The sequence below is a fragment of the Bos indicus x Bos taurus genome, chromosome 6 (genome assembly GCF_003369695.1).
Source record: "Bos indicus x Bos taurus breed Angus x Brahman F1 hybrid chromosome 6, Bos_hybrid_MaternalHap_v2.0, whole genome shotgun sequence".
Classification (NCBI taxonomy): domain Eukaryota; kingdom Metazoa; phylum Chordata; class Mammalia; order Artiodactyla; family Bovidae; genus Bos; species Bos indicus x Bos taurus.
The window spans coordinates 75233744-75248735 of record NC_040081.1 but is presented as its reverse complement, the minus strand read 5'-3'; positions in this window follow the sequence as shown (position 1 = coordinate 75248735).

Below are 14992 nucleotides of genomic sequence, written 5' to 3'. Positions count from 1 at the left end.
TTGGTGTCCTGTAGCTTACAGATGCATCACTCCAATCTTCTGTCTTCACAGGGCATTCTCTCCATGTCTTTTTGTCTTCATATGGCCAACTTCTCACAAGGACACAAGTCACATTGTGTCAGACGCCCACCCTGCTCTAATATGACTTCATCGTAACTAATAAAACTGCAACTACTCTTTTTGCAAATAGAGTTACCTTATGAGGGTAAGGATTTCAATATAACCTTTATGGATGGACACATTTCAATAAGTAAACTAAATATTTAAATACTACATGGACATCACCAGATGGTCGACACCAAAATCAGATTGATTTTTTTTTTGCAGCCAAAGATGGAGAAGCTCTATAACAGCCACAATAAGACCAGGAGCTGACTGTGGCTCAGATCATGAACTCCTTATTGCCAAATTCAGAATGAAATTGAACAAAGTGGAGAAAACCACTAGGCAATTCAGGTATGACCTAAATCAAATCCCTTATGATTATACAGTGGAAGTGAGAAATAGATTTAAGCGACTAGATCTGATAGACAGAGTGCCTGATGAACTATGGATGGAGGTTCATGACATTGTACAGGAGACAGGAATCAAAACCATCCCCAAGAAAAAGAAATGCAAAAAAGCAAAATGGCTGTCTGAGGAAACCTTACAAATAGTTGTGAAAAGAAGGGAAGTGAAAACCAAAGGAGAAAAGGAAAGATATAAGCATCTGAATGCAGAGTTCCAAAGAATAGCAAGAAGAGATAAGAAAGCCTTCCTCAGAGATCAATGCAAAGAAATAGAGGAAAACAACAGAAAGCGAAAGACTAGAGATCTCTTGAAGAAAATTAGAGATACCAAGGGAACACTTCATGCAAAGATGGACTCAAGAAAGGACAGAAATGGTAGGGACCTAACAGAAATAGAAGATATTAAGAAGAGGTGGCAAGAATACACAGAAGAACTGTACAAAAAAGATCTTCTTGACCCAGACAATCACAATGGTGTGATCACTCACCTAGAGCCAGACATCCTGGAATGTGAAGTCAAGTGGGCCTTAGGAAGTGTCACTACGAACAAAGCTAGTGGAGGTGATGGAATTCCAGTTGAGCTATTTCAAATCTTGAAAGAAGACACTGTGAATGTGCTGCACTCAATATGCCAGCAAATTTGGAAAACTCAGCAGTGGCCACAGGACTGGAAAAAGTCAGTTTTCATTCCAATCCCAAAGAAAGGCAATGCCAAAGAATGCTCAAACTACTACACAATTGCACTCATCTCACATACTAGTAAAGTAATGCTCAAAATTCTCCAAGACAGGCTTCAGCAATACGTGAACTGTGAACTTCCAGATGTTCAATCTGGTTTTAGAAAAGGCAGAAGAACCAGAGATCAAATTGCCAACATCCACTGGAGCATGGGAAAAGGAAGAGAGTCCCATAAAAAAAAATCTATTTCTGCTTTATTGACTATGCCAAAGCCTTTGACTGTGTTGATAACAATAAACTATGGAAAATTCTGACAGAGATAGGAATACCAGACCACCTGACCTGCCTCTTGAGAAATTTGTATGCAGGTCAGGAAGCAACAGTTAGAACTGGACATGGAACAACAGACTGATTCCAAATAGGAAAAGGAGTATGTCAAGGCTGTATAATGTCACCCTGCTTATTTAACTTATATGCAGAGTACATCATGAGAAACGCTGGACTGGAAGAAACACAAGCTGGAATCAAGATTGCCGGGAGAAATATCAATAACCTCAGGTATGCAGATGATACCACCCTATGGCAGAAAGTGAAGAGGAACTAAAGAGCCTCTTGATGAAAGTGAAAGATGAGAGTGAAAATGTTGGCTTAAAGCTCAACATTCAGAAAACTAAAATCATGGCATCTGGTCCCATCACTTCATGGCAGATAGATGGGGAAACAGTGGAAGCAGTTGTTGGCTTTATTTTTCTGGGATCCAAAATCACTGCAGATGGTGATTGCAGCCATGAAATTAAAAGATGCTTACTCCTTGGAAGGAAAGTTATGACCAACCTACACAGCATATTAAAAAGCTGAGACATTACTTTGCCAACAAAGGTCCATCTAGTCAAGGCTATGGTTTTTCCAGTGGTCACATGTAGATGTGAGAGTTAGAGTATAAAGAAAGCTGAGTGCTGACGAATTGATGCTTTTGAACTGTGGTGTTGGAGAAGACTCTTGAGAGTCCCTTGGACTGCAAAGAAATCCAACCAGTCCATTCTAAAGGAGATCAGTTCTGGGTGTATTTGGAAGGATCAATTTTGAGGCTGAAACTCCAATACTTTGGCCACCTCATGAGAAGAGCTGACTCATTTGAAATGACCCTGATTCTGGGAAAGATTGAGGACAGGAGGAGAAGGAGACGACAGAGGATGAGATGGTTGGATGGCATCATCGACTTGACGGACATGGGTTTGGGTGGACTCTGGGAGTTGGTGATGAACAGGGAGGCCTAGCGTACTGTCCTTCATGGGGTAACAAAAAGTCGGACATGACTGAGTGACTGAACTGAACTGATACTGATTATTAGTAGTTAAATTTTTATAGCTTATGGTTAAGTTGACTTTTTTCTCTCTCTTAGGTAAAAAAAACAAAAAGAGCATCCATAGACACTCATGAATTTTCAGAATAAATTAGAAGAGTAATGTACCAATAGAAATGATATTCTTTGGGCCATGGCTGCCATTACCATTAGTTATCTGATGGACTATACTTATCATGAGGAGAAGGCGATGGCACCCCACTCCAGTACTCTTGCCTGGAAAATCCCATGGATGAAGGAGCCTGGTAGGCTGCGGTCCACGGGGTCGCGAAGAATCGGACACAACTAAGCGACTTCACTTTCGCTTTTCACTTTCATGCATTGAAGAAGGAAGTGACAACCCACTCCAGTGTTCTTGCCTGGAGAATCCCAGGGATGGGGTAGCCTGGTGGGCTGCCATCTATGGGGTCGCACAGAGTCGGACACGACTGAAGCGACTTAGCAGCAGCAGCAGCATACTTATCAGGTACTACTTTTAACAAATATTTTATATTTTGTAATGTAGTTGTCACATTTTTAAAAGCTTACTTGATTCCTAAATAACCTTATAAAGAAGAATCCACTTAGACATTTACAAATAAGTAGACTGAAGCTCTGATAGACATTGAATAATATGCTCACCATTATAAAACACAAATTGTAAAATGGAAATAAAAAGTTTTTCAACTTTGAGTGCAATAATTTCTTAATTATAACTTTTCTTCTCATTCCATACACACTGTGATTGCTGTCTTTCATGTGCCCATTGATATATAGCAATAACTACCACCTTCACACAAATTGGGCTTCCCTGGTGGATCAGAGATTAAAGCGTCTGCCTACAATGCAAGAGAGCCGGGTTTGATCGCTGGGTTGGGAATATCCTTTGGAGAAGAAAATGGCAACCCACTCCAGTATTCTTTACTGGGAAATCCCATGGATGTAGGAGCCTGATGGCCTATAGTCCAGAGAAGAGTCAGACACAACGGAGCGACTTCACTTTCACTTTTTCACTTTCACACAAATTGTGACTTTTAAAAATTTTTATGGACTATGCAGCTGTATTTTTCAAATCACCATAAAAAATTATCCTAATGCCATGCTGACACTAACACAGAATGTGTTTAAAAATGATTTAGTAATCTTTCATCCTGCTTCATCTCTATGTCTGTTAAACAACATCCCTTTGTTCTTGTTCAGTAGCTCAGTCATGTCGAACTCTTTGAGACATTATGGACTGCAGCACACCAGGCTTCACTCTCCTTCACCATTTCCCAGAGCTTGCTAAAACTCATGTCCATTATTCGGTAATGCCATCAAACCATCTTGTCCTCTGTCATCCAGTTCACCTCCTGCCTTCAATATTTGCCAGCATCAGGGTCTTTTCTAATGAGTCAGGTATTCGCATCAGGTGGCCAAAGTATTAGTGCTTCAGTTTCATCATCAATCCTTTCAATGAATATTGAAGATTGATTTTCTTTAGGATTGACTGGTTTGATCTCCTTGCAGTCCAAGGAACTCTCAAGAGTCTTCTCCAACACCACAGTTCAAAAGCATTAATTCTTTGGGGGCTCAGTCTTCTTTATGGTTCAACCCTCACATCCATACATGATTACTGGAAAAACTATAGCTTTGACTAGACGGAGCTTTGTCAGTATTTTAATACACTGTGATGTCTGCTTTTTAATACACTGTCTAGGTTGGTCATAGCTTTTCTTCCAAGGAGCAAGCCTTGGAAGCTTTTTAATTTCATGGCGATAGTCACCATCTGCAGTGTTTTTGAAGCTCAAGAAATAAAGTCAGTAACTGTTTACACTGTTTTCCCACCTATTTGCCATGAAGTGATGGGACCAGTTGCCATGATCTTTGTTTTTTTAACGTTGAGTTTTAAGCAGCTTTTTCACTCTTCTCTTTCAGTTTCATCAAGAGACTCTTTAGTTCCTCTTCATTTTCTGCCATAAGGGTGGTTTCAATTGCATATATCAGGTTATTGATACTTCTGTAAGCAAACTTGATTCCAGCTTGTGCTTCATCTGGATCAGCATTTCGCATGTTGTACTCTGCATAGAATTTAAATTAGTAAGATGACAACATACAGCCTTGACATGCTCCTTTCCCAGTTTGGAACCAGTCTGTTGTTCTATGTCTTCTAACTGTTGCTTCTTGACCTGCATACAGGTTTTTTTCAAGAGGCAGGTAGGGTGATCTGGTATTCCCATCTCTTTTAGAATTTTCCACAGTTTGTTGTGATCCAGAGTCAAAGGTTTTGGCTTAGTCAATGAAGCAAGAGTAGATGCTTTTCTGGAGTTCTCTTGCTTTTTCTATGATCCAGCAGATGTTGGCAATTTTATATCTGGTTCCTCTGAGCCACAGTTTGCTCCTGGTCTTCTTTTTGCTGACTGTGCAGAGCTTCTCCATCTTCAGCTGCAAAGAACATAATAAAATTGATTTTGGTATTGACCATCTGGTGAAATCCATATTTAGAGTCATCTCTTGTGTTGTTGAAAGAGGTTGTTCGCTATGACTAGTATGTTTTCTTGGCAAAACTCTGTTCAACTTTGCCCTGCTTCATTTTGTACTCCAAGGCTAAACTTACCTGTTACTCCAGGTATCTCTTGCCATCCTACATTTGCATTCCAGTTCCCAATGATAAAAAGGATATATATATGTACCTCATCAGAAATCTTACTGAACCTTTAGTCAACTTCACTGATTAGAATGTGCCAAATTACTTTTTCATACCTAGCAAATTGAATTTCTCAGGTGCCACAGTGGTAAAGAATTCACCTGCCAATGCAGGAGATGCAAGAGATGTGGGTTCAGCCCTTGGGTTGGGGAGATTCCCTGGCATAGGAAATAGCAACCTACTCCAGTATTCTTGCCTGGAAAATTCCATGGACAGAGGAGCCTGGTGGGCTACAGTCCATGAGATCTCAAAGAGTCTGACTCGATAGAGCACACACACACACACACACACACACACACACACACACACACACATGCTATCAATTACATATGTGTGTATATGTAAATTTATTCATATTTACACGAGAAAGATATACATCTCAAAGACATGCATGAAAAAATCTCTGAAGATTGAGATACAGCTTTAAACAATTTTTCTGAACTTATGAATTGGGATCTAAAATTAAACAAAAAAATAAAATGCAGATGTAGAGAATAGACTTATAGATTCAGTGGGGGAGGGAGAGCGTGGGACTAGTGGAGAAAGTAACATTGATATATGTATACACTATCATGTAAAACAGATAGCTAGTGGGAAGCTACTGCATAGCACAGGGAGCCTGACCTGGTGCTCTGTGACAACCTAGAGGGGTGGGATCAAGGGCGGGTGGAAGGGAGACTCTATAGAAAGGAAACATATATATAGTTATGGCTTACTTATGTTGTTGTACATCAGAAACCAACACAACATTGCAAAGCAATTATCCTCCAATTAAAACATTTTTTAAATTAAAAAAATTAAAATTAAAGCAAAATGTAGTTGATTATAATAGTTGTTCTTACTTTTGAGTCTTAAACTGTGTTAAATTTGCAAATGCAATATAGAATATAGGTCCTATGATTAAAGGAGGAGAATCTCCAACCCCTAAAAAGTAAATAAAAATTTATTATAATTCAAATTAATATAATTACCCAGTACCCAAATTTTCTGTAAAAGAACTACATAAGTCAGACATATAGACACAGAAATTGCATAAAACATATAAAAATGCTAAACATTATTAGTAATCTAATAAATGTACAACAAGGCAATAATAACTTTTTGTTTTATAATTCAGGTATCTAAACAACAAAGTTTAATATAAGGGATTGTGCTTTGTGTTAGCATGAATGTTCTGATATAAACCTTCTCATGTTTTTACTTTTTGGAAATTTGAAAATTTGTTCAGGAATCTGAAAATATTCACACTAAGTATATTTTAGAAATTAAAAATTAAGGAAATAGTTATAAATTACCAGGAGTACTTCTCTCCAATCATGTTTTATATGGTATTATTAAGATAAGAAAAGAATGGAAAACTATCTTAATGTCTAATAATAGATGACTGATGATAGAAAATCATTACAGTGAATTACTCTGAAATAATTAAATGTCATATGAAAGCATATAATTAAGAGTAATTAAAAATTTATTTAAATTATAAGTTATTATAAAATCTTATAAAATGATGCACAATTATATTCAATATCATATGTACTACCTACCTACAGAATACTACAGATTTTCTAGCTTAAACCAACCGAAACTAATTATTTGACAATCTGAAGGACAGAAGTTTGAAATCAAGTTTTGGTTCATTTTGGTAGCTCCGAGGGAAACTCTATTCCACATCTCTTATGTAGCTTCTGGAAGCTGCTGGCAATACTTGACATTCTTTGGTTTGTAGCCACATCATTTTAAGCTTTGTCTCTGCCTTAGCATGGATGTCTTCCCTTTGTGTGTCCAAATTTCCATCTTCTTTTAAGAACCACAGACGTTGGAGTTACAGCCTACACTAACTCAGTGATCTCATTTTAACTTTATTACATCTGCAAAGACCCTACTTCCAAGTAAGTTTACATTAATAACTACTGGATAAATGTGAATTTGGGGGGACATTGTTCACCCAGTACAGCATAATTTACAAATGCAAATATAAACAAAGTTATTGTGTATTAAAGATATCCTTAAATGAAATTCAAAGTGTATTTATAAGAAATGTGTACATTTTTTCCCATGATTTGCATTTCAAAATTTTGTGCATTATTTTAAAAAACTTTTTAAAGCATTCATATTTCTTCTATTCTCTGTGGTAAAATATCTAGTATCATACATACTTTCTCAAGAGAACAACTAAAAACCTGAATAATGTATACAAAGAAATTATGTTTTTAGATATTAGATAAAAGGTTGCACACAACCATGATTTCTGCAAGAAAGGAAACATACTAGGTGAGCCTGCCTTCCAACTGAGGGTAATTTCCTGCCTCTCATGAATGATAAGCAAATCATGATTGTCTTGCTGAGGGTTTGAGGAATATGAGGCAGCTGGAATTTGTAGGATAGATTACTAAGAAGAGAAAGATGCACAGAAAATTATTTTTAGAATTTCAACTATGGATTCACTAAAATTTCTGTCTGGATGTCTTTAAACTCTAAGTGGTGATGCACTTATGCATTGGCTTAGCTGAACTTTCATACTGAAAGCTTCCATAAGACTAGGCAAAGACCAGTTATTGGATAAACAGCTACAAGACAATGTAACTTTAGTGTTTCATACAGTTCATGAAGAGCCAGTTGGCATATGAAATCTGAGGAGCTATATTGAAGAAAACTCTTAAATTAGCCAGGGTTTTCAGTAGAAAACACATGGTCAGGCTACCACATAACGGTTAAACCAATTTCATAGTGATGGCTCCTATTAGACCAATCTTCTGAAAAGCATAAAAAATGCCCTGAAATGGTCAAACTTATTGACAAACACCTTAACTGCCAGCCAAACCAAAGCTTAACAGTTGTTAGAAACATACAATTAAGTCTACACACTATTCAACTTAATATCACAATGAGAAGCATCCAAGCAAATTAAATCAAACTGAAGGAGTTAACAGACAGAACAGGCTCCATCTTGAAAGCAGGACTCCATCTTGGCCCAGACTGTGGACTTTGAGCTATATGCCCAATATCTATGGAAACAACACACCAACTGGAAAAACTGGAAGACTCCCCAGATGGAAGAGTCCAGGGTTTGTACCTAGACTCTCCGTCGCCTAAAATAATACACATTATTCGTTGTGTAACCGAATAGAATCAGAAATTCTATTATGCTTATTGGGGTATGACCACAGGCCTATTGATTATTGTCCATTGTTAACTATCTAAGCTTAAGGCATATGAATCATGAGTTTAAGGCATACGAATCATGGGTTAACTTAGTATCTTTCTTTTCCTTTGTTCAGACTAGTTTCAAATAATTTGGGGAGGTGGGTTTGGGCATGTACACTTAGGGTATATAAGATTTTCACAAAAGCTGGTCGGGGTCCTTGGCTAAGAACTGCCTTGGGCCCACCAGTGTAATAAACTGCACCCCACTATCTGCATTGTCCTTCTGAGTGAGTTTGTTTCCCGGAACGAGTGGCTACAACATTTGGTGCATTGGCCGGGAAACTCCTCACCTTGAGGAGACAAGTCCCATTTGGGACCACTCCGAGGCTTTGCAACTTGAATCTTCTAAAGAGGGGAAGGTGCCTCGCCCTTCTGGAAGGATTCTGCTTCTCAACGCCTGGACCTTTCATGTTAGCAGGCAGTGGATGGCAGCAGAGGAACTGAACACTCAGGTGAGGAGGAACCCACCCAGCAGAGTGGAAGAGGGGGTCTGATAACCCCTCTGGGAAGGACTAGAAGGGTCATGGACCCACAGGAGACTGGAATAGGCAGGTGGCAGCAATTGCTTGGTACACAGGTTGACGAGCATGTTAGGGATTAGGAAGGAAATTAGTGAATGTCATTTAGGAGGTGGTGTCCAAGCCGTCTTGGGGAAAATTATTACCAAGCAATTGCCAGGAGATAATATTTGGTCTTTGTGTGCTTGTATTCTGCCCTCCCCAAGGAGATGTCCCATCTGCTGTGAAATTCTTGACCCCCTCGGAATTGTCAGGCTAGAAGGAGGGGGATACATAAGTTAGTATGAATTGGCTCTTCTGGAGATGGCCTGGGACGTGGAATATTTAACCCATCTGTGTTTTCATCTGCACCTGATCAAGCCCACCAAGGCAGAATGGACTTTAAAAGTTAAGGGAGAAACAGTCTTGGACCACGTGGTGTTCTGGTTCGGCCGTGCTTACAGGCGGGTGAAGACACGCTGATCCCCCTTCTCCCTCTGGGATCTGGCAGATAAGGCTCTTCTCACTTCATACAGAAGGAGGCAGAATGACAATATAAGTGTTTCATTGAGTGAAAATAAATATATAAGGTACTGGCAATTTCATAGACAGAACAAAAAGGAAAAGGAAAAGACAGTCCAAAAAGGTAAGCAAGATGGGAGGAAATGAAACTAAGGCAACTGTATTGGAGTGTATGATTAAAAATTTAAAGAAGGGATTTGGAGGAGACTATGGGGTGAAGAGGGAGAAGGAAATGGCAACCCACTCCAGTATTCCTGCCTGGAGAATACTGTGGACAGAGGAGCCGGGAGGGCTGCTGTCCATAGCGTCGCAGAGTCGGACACAACTAAAGCGACTTAGCATGCATGTATGCATTGGAGAAGGAAATGGCAACCCACTCAAGTATTCTTGCCTGGAGAAACCCAGGGACAGAGGAGTTTCATGGGCTGCCATCAATGGGGTCGCACAGAGTCAGACACGACTGAAGCAACTTAGCAGCAGCAGCAGCATGGGGTGAAGATGACGCCTAACTGCCTCCACATATTCTGTGAGGTCAAATGGACCCCTTTGGAGGTAGGATGCCCACGAGAGGACACCATGAACTTAAAAATAGTGGAAGCAGTCTATACAGTAGTCACAGGAGAGCTGGAACACCCGGATCAATATCCATATATTGACTCATGGGTAAGGTTAGCTCAAGACCCTCCTCCTTGGATGAGGTTCTATATCCAGAAGGGAAAGGTAAAAATATTAATGGCACAACAATTGACTAATGATAAAAAACAAATTATACAGAATTTGGATGGGGATAGACATTGACATGCCCACCACCCAGTGTTCCACCAGGACTGGAGGCAGACTTAATGCCCAAACCAGGGCCAGGTGAAGTTCCTGCAGCAGCCAGTGTGATTTCACCAGCTCTCGTGGAGATTGTAGAGCTGCCATTTCTGCAGGCTCCGATCCCAGCGATGGAGACCTCTGGTCAACGCCCCCAGGATTCCACCTCAGCTGGATCTCCTGGATTATATCCACCTCTGGTGGTGAGTACTGATAGGAAGGGGGAAGAAAACACAGGAATTAGACAGAGGCTGCACTCTGCCAAGGAATAGGGGGAAAGAACCCCACTACAGATGCCCCTCAAAGAGCTACAATAGCCTCCGGTTCAGGACGCATGTGGGTACTACCATCTGTCCCCTGTAGCCTATTATTGCCAGCCATTTTCCTCTACGGATATATTAAACTGACAGAGACACACTCCACAGGACTCGGAGGAGCCACAAGCCATGATTAGGCTAATGGAGACTATCTTTTGAACCCACCACTGTACATGGGATGAAAAAATCCAACTATTAGTCTCCCTTTTCAGCACTGAGGAAAGACAAAGGATCCTAACTGAGGCCAGAAAATGATTAAGAGAAATGGCACCTGAGGGTACTGAAAACCTGCAGATGTGGGCAGAACTAGCAACCCCTGATGAGAGGCCCAACTGGGACTGTAACACAGAGGAAGGGAGGGGTCACCTGGAGAGACATCAGGCGGGTATTCCACAAGGCCTCAAGAGGGGGCCCTAAAAGCTATGAGTATGCCAAAACCCTCTGAAGTGATTCTGAGGGAAAGGAAATCACCCTCTGAGTTCTATGAAAGACTTCGCGAGGCCTATATTCTATATGCCAGTAGATCCAGAGCCTGCTGGGTGTCAGATGGTGGTAAATGCAGCCTTTGTGTTTCAAGCCTACCCCAAAAATGTCAGATGCGAGGACACCAAGTGACTCATGAATTTTTACATATCCCTGAATGCCCAGTACCTTTGTTGGGAAGACACTTGCTGTCTAAATTGAGGACACAAGTGACGTTTCCCCCTATGAAAGACCCACTCTTTGGGCTCAACCACCCATTTACTCTTCCTTTTGGTAACGCCTCAAGATGAATGGAGGTTGCATGATCTTCCAGAAGGAAAATCGGATGGGCTAAACAGAGAGAGAGAGAGAGTTAACAATTCCCTGAGGTCTGGGCAGAAGGCAACCCCCCGCCTTGCTGCTTGAAAAACAAGTCCGATTGGTAATAGAACTCAAACCTGATACAATTACGTCAGCACCCACCTTGGACTGCCAGACCTTGCCAAGCCGTTTACTCTTTATGTGACTGAAAAGGACAAGGTGGCTATGGGAGTGTTGTCTCAGACTATGGGAACACAGGACAGACCCATGGCTTATCTCTCAAAACGGCTGGACAATGTTGCCACTGGGTGGCTGGGATGCTTACCAGCAGTTGTGGTTGCCTTACTGGTCTGGGAGGCAATCAAGCTGACTTTGGGCCAAGATGTGATAAAAGTCCCACATGAGGTCAATACTGTCCTGCGAAGGGACCCCCATAAATAGCTGTTGACATTACAGATTACTCAATACCAGGGACTGTTATGTGAGAACCCCCATGTTACTTCTGAGAACCTCCATGTTACTTGTCACGCCCTGAGTCCAGCCACTCTTCTTCTTGTGGGAGAAGGTGGGCCTTCACATGATTGCAAGGAAATCCTAGAAGAAGTTTATGCCAGTAGACCTGACTTGAGAGACCAGCCAATCCCAGACCCAGATTGGGTCCTGTACACCAAAGTCACCAGCCTGGTGAAACAAGAACAACAACTGTCAGGATATGCAGTAGTCATGAAAGAAACCATCGTTGAGGCTAGCTCTCTGCCATCACACTGGTCTGCTCAACGGGTCAAACTATGCTCTAATCCGGGCCCTCCAGCTGTCAAAAGGTAAGAAGACAAACATTTACACAGACTCCAGGTATGCTTTTGCTACTTTACATGTACATGAGGCTTTATATAAAGAAAGTGGTCTTCTGACAGCCAATAGAAAGGACATTAAAAACAAAGAAGAAATCTTGACTCTATTAGATGCTGTATGGGAACCTGAAAAGGTAGCAGTGATGCATTGTTGGGGGTCACCAAAAAGAAGACACCCCACAAACATGGAGAAACAGACTAGCAGATAAAGCCACAAAACATGTGGCTGAGAAATTTAGGGCTGCTGGTGGGGTATCTATCAGGACCTTTGTACTCTCAAAAATGCTTAAGTTAACTTTGACTCTCCCACAGTATATCCTGGCCCAAGACCAGCTAGCTGAAGCAGAAAGGGCCACCAAAAATGAAAAATATCAATGCTGCCCCTGGACATAAACAAAAACCTCCAGGAATATAGTTAAAAGGCACTTGAAGTAGACTTTAAATCCTGCTGACACTTATGGTATGTACCTTCTCAAGATGGGTAGAGGCCTTCCCCACCTGAACTGAAAAAGCAAATGAAGTGGTTCACCATCTGCTTTGAGAAATAATCCCCAGATTTGGGTTGCTAACTGGCATAGGATCAGACGACAGCTCTGCCTCTGACTTAATTCAACAGGTATGTATAGCTCTAAATATCAAGTGGAGATTACATATGGCATATAGGCCCCAGAGTTCTGGAATGGTGGGTTGAACCAACCAGACACTTAAAAGAAACACTCCAAGTGGATCATAGAGACTGCTCCCGGGTGGACTTGCTTCCTACAGCTCTGCTCAGACTCAGGATGACCCCACGGTCCCATGGCTATTCTGTGTATGAAATTGTGTATGGGAGGCCCCCTCTCATAATAAAACAGGTGTCAACAAATTTGCATCAGGTAAAGGGAGATGAGATTTCACAGCAGATGGAACAACTGGGTAAGGTAATAAATCAGGTAACTAAGATCCTTTGTAAAAGAAAGGGTGCCGTTCCCCTTTGTGAAACAGATTCACGATTCTGTGCCCAGGGATCAGGTGTGGGTCAAGGACTGGAAACAGACTCCTTGGCCCCACACTGTAAGGGTCCATATACTGTTTTTCTAACCACCCCTATGGCAGTCAAAGTTGCAGGTGCCACTCCCTGGATCCACACAGGAGGCTGAAGAGAGCATACCACGCAGACCCAGAGGACGCCGAGTGGATTACAAAATAGGACCCCACTGATCCCTGTGAAACAAAGATCATCTTAAAGAAGAAAAAGAAATGAAACTCTACAATCAACTGCTGCTACAATGACTTGCTGATATCTTTAGACTAACCATAGTTTCAGCAAAAGGAGGGACCTGTGCTATAATTGCAGTTGAATGTTTTGTATATATTCCTGATTTATCTGGCAATATATCGGCCACCCTAGATGGCATGAAAGGTCAGGTAAAAGCTATGTCTGATGATAATCTTCCTTTTTGGACTTGGGTGCTATCTTGGGTGAAGGGAGATTGGTGGAAAACTATATTTACCATTGTTATGGTTGCCTTGATAGTTCTGCTTTGTGGACCCTGCATTTCACAATGTATTATGAACTTTGTAACCCAGAGTTGGTGTCGTTCTTCCAAATTGGAGATCAGAGAGTCAAGGTGCAATATATCCCTATGAGAGATGCTCATGCTATCAGTTAAGAGCATCAAGAGCAGGGAATGAAGGAGAAAATAAACAGAATAGGCTCCATCTTGAAAGCAGGACTCCATTTTGGGCTAAATTGTGGACTTTGAGCTATGTATCTATGGAAACGACATACCAACTGGAAAACCAGACTCCCTAGATGGAAGAGCCCCAGGGTTTGTACCTAGACTCTCCGTCACCTAAAAGAATATCCTAATTATCTGTGTAACTGAATAGAATCATAAACTCTATTATGCTTATTGGGGTATGATCACAGGCGCATTGATAATTGTCTACTGTTTAATTACCTAGGCTTAAGGCATATGAACCAAGGGTTAACTTGGATTGTATCTTTCTTTTCCTTTGTTCAGACTAGTTTCAGAGAATTTGGGGAGGTGGGTTTGGGCATGTACACTTTAGGGTATATAAGGTTTTCAAAAAAGCTGGTCGGGGTCCTTGGCTAAGAGGAGACTCTGCCTTAGGCCCATCAGTGTAATAAACTGCACTCCACTATCTACATTGTCCTTTGGAATGAATTTGTTCCCCAGAATGCATGACTACAAGACAGATGAAGAAGCAGGAAGATATGAACCATATTGCGGGAGAGGGGTGCAATTAAAATTAAAAAAAAAAAAAAAAAAGAATCAATGGAAATACTTACAAATTATTATATATGTGTTCAAGGATCTAAATACAAACATAATGAAAAATTAAAGCCATGACACAAATAGAACCTCTAGAAATAAAAAAAAGAAACCAATTAATTCATTTAATGATTTCTGTAATATATTACACTCTTCAAGAAAAAAAATTAGTAATCCTGATAAAATAGCATCATAAACTATACAAGATGAAGTACAAAGTTTAAAAGACTTAAAATAATAATCAGAGGCTCAAAACTTGTAGGAGCTAAACTAGTTCTTTAATATAACTCTGAGAAAGAGACAGGTTTGCAAAAATAAAATGACTAATTTTATTCTCAAAACTTGATGCAAATTATTGTTATAGCCAAACACTCAGGAAACCTACTCACTCAGAAGGACAGCATGGATAGTGGAGTGCAGTTTGTTACACTGGCACGTTTGAGGCAGAGTTTCCTAGGGACCCCGACGTACCTTTGTGAAAACCTTATATTACTTAAGTGGATGTGCT